Source organism: Hipposideros armiger, unplaced genomic scaffold, assembly GCF_001890085.2.
Source record: "Hipposideros armiger isolate ML-2016 unplaced genomic scaffold, ASM189008v1 scaffold_1082, whole genome shotgun sequence".
NCBI classification, from domain to species: domain Eukaryota; kingdom Metazoa; phylum Chordata; class Mammalia; order Chiroptera; family Hipposideridae; genus Hipposideros; species Hipposideros armiger.
In genome coordinates this window covers 174,266-180,106 of record NW_017732432.1, presented here as the reverse complement: position 1 = coordinate 180,106, position 5,841 = coordinate 174,266, and positions in this window count along the sequence as shown.

Below are 5,841 nucleotides of genomic sequence, written 5' to 3'. Positions count from 1 at the left end.
ATGCATTGCCTGCTGTGTGTCAGCCATCATTTAAGCTCAGAGAAATCAAAGTACTCTAAAAAAGTCTTTGTCTTTGAGGCCTTTTTTTTTTTTTGAGAGCAAAAATTGCAATAAACAAACAAATAAACATACTATACAGTTAGAGGGATATCCTCAATATTTTGAATAGAAATTGGTTCATAATAAGCATTCAATTAATACAAATTAAATTTAATTTGATTATTTTAAATTGTCAATATAACATGGAGAATATGCAAAGGTGTGCTGGAGTGGGTTTTTCCAGCTCAGGAGAACCAATTATGTGCATTTCTTCCTAATTTGGTGTTTAATTCTGTAAAATCACTTTGGTAACTTTAAATCAGCCATGGTGGTGAGAGTTTTTACATTATATAAATGAGCAATGCTACAAACTGCAGCTATTTTTCTAGAGAACCAGTTGTTAAACGTTTTATCAGCACCCCCCTGGATAAAGGCTGACATAGTATGGCATCTGACTTTTATGCACTTCTAAAAATAAATAACTCTTAATATAATAGCAAATAAATAATTATATTAATATATTTTAGATAGTCACATTTACAATTATGTAACACAATGTTAGTCTGCAGATGATTAATATATACATATACTTATATAAGTAGGATTATTTTCTTCCAATAATGATTATTATTATTGATTATATAGGTCAATGGGAAGAAGCATCTCTTGATTATTCAGGGCCATGGAAGGAGGATAATACGGATCACCCAGAAAAATCAATCAATTGATACATGTTTTCTATTTAATTTTAAATATACTACTTTGAGGAAACAATTTGTATTCTGAATAAAAATATATTTAGTATGATGTTAAGCAATTTGATATGCTTTAAACATAATAACCCACTGAATATGGAGGGAAAAGAAAAGCTTCTGGGTATGAGAAGGAAGCAAATTTAAAATGATTTCCCTGTGGAAAATCTCATGAAAATCATTTAGTTGACTTTATGCAGAGAGCTATAGTGCCCTGGGCTAGAAATTTCCCAGGGCTGCATGCCTGAGGAGTATAAATTATTAAATCATAATTTTAAAAAAGAAAAATGAAGAGCATTTTAAATTCTGCTACAACATGTGATTTATTGTTTAATTTTTAGTGTTATAATGTATCAAATGTACTTCACTCACTATGTTTTAGATATATATTCCTATTAAAATATTAGATATAGATTTGTTTGTGAATCAAAAATGTAAGAAAGGGCAACATTTGCCCATCCTTAGTCAACGAGAGATCTCATAAACCAGGAGCAAGTGAGTCTGAGAATTATCAGTCTGTTCTCAAAAAACTTTAGACTGTATTTCTAGCCTATGCCCCCTCCAAAGCACCCAGATCTTATAGATCTTATTATATTTAATTGCTGTTTAATAGCATGCAAATTAAATATCAAATTAAGTCCTAAGAGTGCGGTCATGTTGTTTCTATTATATCGATCAGCAAGTGGTGATAGCCTGTCAAATATTTTTCAATAATAATAAATAGTTATTATTTATCCCAAACCACCCCTCTCCCAGACACAACCCCTGGCCCTTTATATGTTATCTGTAATACCCATAAACAATCTTATCAGTAAATTATTACAAATGAGGAAATTTATGTGTAGAGAGACTAAGTATTAATATTTCCTCTTAGGTCAAACAAATAGCAAATGGCAAAACCTGGAGCCTAAAAAATGCCCTTTTGGGTACAAAGTCCATGTGAGTTTATTGAACTTCTTGGCAATTACCTTCTCTTTCTGTTATCACCCTTAATTTGTTCTATCGCAGTTTTTCCTTGGGGAAAAGAACATAAACATCTACTTGGCAATAGGGGCAATTCTCTCCACCAACACTACCATCCAAAGCCAACTCAAAGCAGATTGAATGGGAACTAAAAGTTTCCCCAGCCTTACTTTGGATGATACATTTTGATTCACCTTCAAATGGTACAAACTGTCCTTTTGAGTTTACGCCAGGGGCAAAGTAGAAATTGTGACTCTTGCTTTTGCCAGGCAGTTTAGATATCAATTTATGACAAAATAGTTTAAGTAAAATAAATTGTCTAGCTAAAACTTTCATTTCCAGATCAAATGGCAGACTTTGGTAAAAGGAGCCAAAACACATTTTCAAAGGAAAGGCTGTCTATTGTCAAGTTTTCTGAAAGATAGCATAGACATATTCTAAGGTCAGAGTTGAAAACAAGCTATTCTGTTCCCTCAAAATAACAAAAGAGAATTAGGTAAAAACATATAATAGTTGTATTGTGAGATAAGAAGTTATGTACATCCAAGAATAATTAATTAAATAAGAGAAATACCATGAAACACACAGCAACTTAAGTGATAAATGCCAGGACAAGTGACTAATCTCTTATAAATGTGCCCTTGTTTATTTTGAAAGTATATTTAATTGGTTCTACGTGACTTTAGAAGTGGAACATGCTTCCCAGACAAGAAAAAGTGAAGAAGTTCACCACCTCAAACCAGTATTATAAGAAATGTTAAAGAGACTTCTTTAAGAAGAAAAAGGAAAAAAAAATATGAATAGTAAGATAGCAAGAGCTACATATCTATCAATAGTTACTTTAAATGTAAATAGATTAAATGCTCCAATCAAAAGACCTAGGGTGGCTAAAAGACACATCCTCAGATCAAAAGACATACCAATACTAAAAGTAAAGGGATAGAAAAAGATCTGGGTGGTGAACACACAATGCAACACGAGTATATAGATGATGTATTATAGAAATGTACACTTTAAACCTATATAATTTTACTAACCACTCTTACCCCAATAAATTTAATAAAAGTTTTAAAAATAATTAAAAGGAAAATGGAAACAATTAAAAAAAAAGCTGGGCTGGCCGAGTGACGCAATGGTTAAGAACTAGCTTGGGATGCCAGAGGGCCCGGTTTGGATCCCACATATGAGGTCCAGTGACACTGCCCTCCACAGCTAAGATGCTGAACAACAGCTCAACCTGGAGCTGGGCTGCCCTGAGTCGCCAGAGATAGCGTAGGTTGCATGGGCTACTGTGTGTAGCCAGCAGCCAGCGTGAGCGGCCAGCAGCCACAGTGAGTGGCCTTCCAGAAGCCAGTGATTGATCTGCCTCGCCCAGGAAGAGCGCAATGATGGTGCCAACTTGGGCCAGTGAAGCAGGGTCCTCCACAACTAGACTGAAGAACAAAAGGACAGCAACTTGTCTGTTCCCCTTCCCCCAATTCCCCAGCACTGTTCCCATCCCCCCAATTACCCAATTAAAAATAAAATAAAATAAAATAAAGCTGGGTAGCAATAATTATACCAGACAAAAAAGACATTAAAACAAAGGCTATAACAAGTGACAAAGAAGGACCCAGTAATTCCACTTCTGAATATTTGTCCAGGGAAACCCAAACACTAATTTGAAAAGACATTTGCACCTATATGCTCACTGCAGCATTATTACAGTTGCCAGGATATAGAAGAAATCTAGATGTCCATCAGTAGATGAATGGATAAAGAAGAAGTGGTACATATACACAATGGAATATTGTCCAGCCATAAGAGAAAATGAAATCTTGCCATCTGCAACAAGGATGGACCTAAAGGGTACTGTGCTTATTGAAATCAGTCAGACAGAGAAAGACAGATACCATATGATTTCACTTATATGTGGAATCTAAAAAACAGAATAAATGAACAAAACAAACTCATAGATACAGAGAACATTCTGATGGTTGCCAGATGGGAGGGGAGGTGGAGGAATGAGTGAAGGAGGGCGAGGGATTAAGAGGTACAAATAGGTAATTGCAAAATAGTCATGGGGATGTAAAGAATAGCATAGGGGATATAGTCAATAATCTTGTAATAACTAATATAGTGTCAGGTGGGTACTAGATTTATGGGGGGATCACTTCATAAATTGTATAAATATCTAATCACTATGTTGTACACCTGAAACTAACATAATATTGCATGTCAACTGTAATTCAAAAATAAAAAAAATCTAGAAAAATAAGAAGTGGAACATGCTTCCCTGTCTCTCTTTCTGCCTTCCTTCCTTTACCCAAATATTGGCAAGCAGAGCAGTCAGTTGAGGATTAGCAAACTTTTCATTCAGTGGTACGTTTCTAAATATGCCACGAATCATGTTACATTCAACACATAGTTTCGGCATATTTTGAAGTTTTGATGTGACATTTAAGTATTTCATTCATCTGAAATTTATTTTTGTGTGAGATTAGAGATCTATTGTCTTTTTTTTTTAATATGGATACTCAATTTCCCAAAACATTTATTTAATAGCCTTTCTTTTCTCCACTAACCTGCAATACCACCTCTGCTATATATCAGACTTACATTGATATGTAGGTTGGTTTTCTGGATTCTCTCTTTTTTTTTCCACTTTTACCTCAAATATCATAATAACATCAATACTATGCTGTAACAAATACAGCATATAACTTTATAATATTAGATATCTTTAGAATAAACCTTGATGGGCAACTTGCCAAACTTTATTTTTCTCTGTTAGTAATTTCTTTGCTATTCTTGAGGCTTTGGAATATCATCTTAATTTTAGAATAAGTTTGTCAAGTTTCATGAAAACAACTTGTTAGGATTTTGATTGACATGATATTTAATAAGTCCATTTTTAGACAATTGATAGTTTGAATACATTGTGTCTATGAGCATGGTATGATATTTTATTTATCAGATGTTTTTAATAACTTTCATTATAGTTTAATAGATTTCTGCATAAAAGTCTTGCCCATTTGCTTGCTTTATTGCTAGACATTTTATATTTTTGTTGCTTTTATAAATATCTTTTCTTGCCTTTGTTACTTATTCTAAATATGTTAGTATATAAAAAATACAATTGACTTTTTAATATCAATCTTATATTTCAAATTAGCTAATCTCTCTTAATAATTCTAATAATTTGTCTGTAAATATTTGGTGATTTCTGTGTAGACAATTATATCACCTAGGATTAATGACTTCTTTCCTTAATTCCAATTGTTATAGGGTCTATTACTTTTCCTCATCTTACTATGCCTACTAATATGTTTAGAAAATGGCTAATTGAAACAGAGATAGTGGGCATACTTGCTTTGATCTTCAATTTAGTTATTTAGCATTCACAATTAAATATGTTCATTGTAGGATTTTATTGATACCCTTCTGCTTTACTTGTGAATATGTTAGATTATGTATATGGCAAAAGGGAATTAAGGTTGCTGATCGCCTGACATTAAAACAGTGAGACTATCCGGGATTATCCAGGTAGATTACTTTCATGTGTCAGTTTAGCTGGGCCACGCTGACAAGATAGTTAGTCAAACACAAGAGGTTTCTGTGAGGGTGTTTTTAGATGAGATTTACATTTACATTGGCTGACTCTGAGTAAAGCAGATTGCCCTCCATAATGCGGGTGGACCTCATCCAGTCAGCTGAAGGAAGGCCTAAAGAGCATAAAAGCCTGTCCTCTAAACAAGAGGGAATTCTCCATCAGACTGCCTTCAGACTCCATCTTCAATATAAATTCTTCCTGGTTTTCCAAATAACTGTCTTTGAACTCAACTGTAACTCTTTTCCAAGCCTCCAGCCTGCTGGCTTCCCTCATCAGATTTTGGATTTGCCAAGCCTCAACAACTGCATGAGTCAATTCTTCAAAATCTCTCTCTCTATATATAGACATAGATAGATATATAGAGAGACAGATGACCGATATTTAGAGATTAGAGATAGAGATTAGAGATAGAGAGGGAGAGACAGAGAGAGAAGAGAGAGAGGAGAGAGAGAGAGAGAGAGAGAGAGAGAGAGAGAGAGAGAGAGAGAGAGAGAG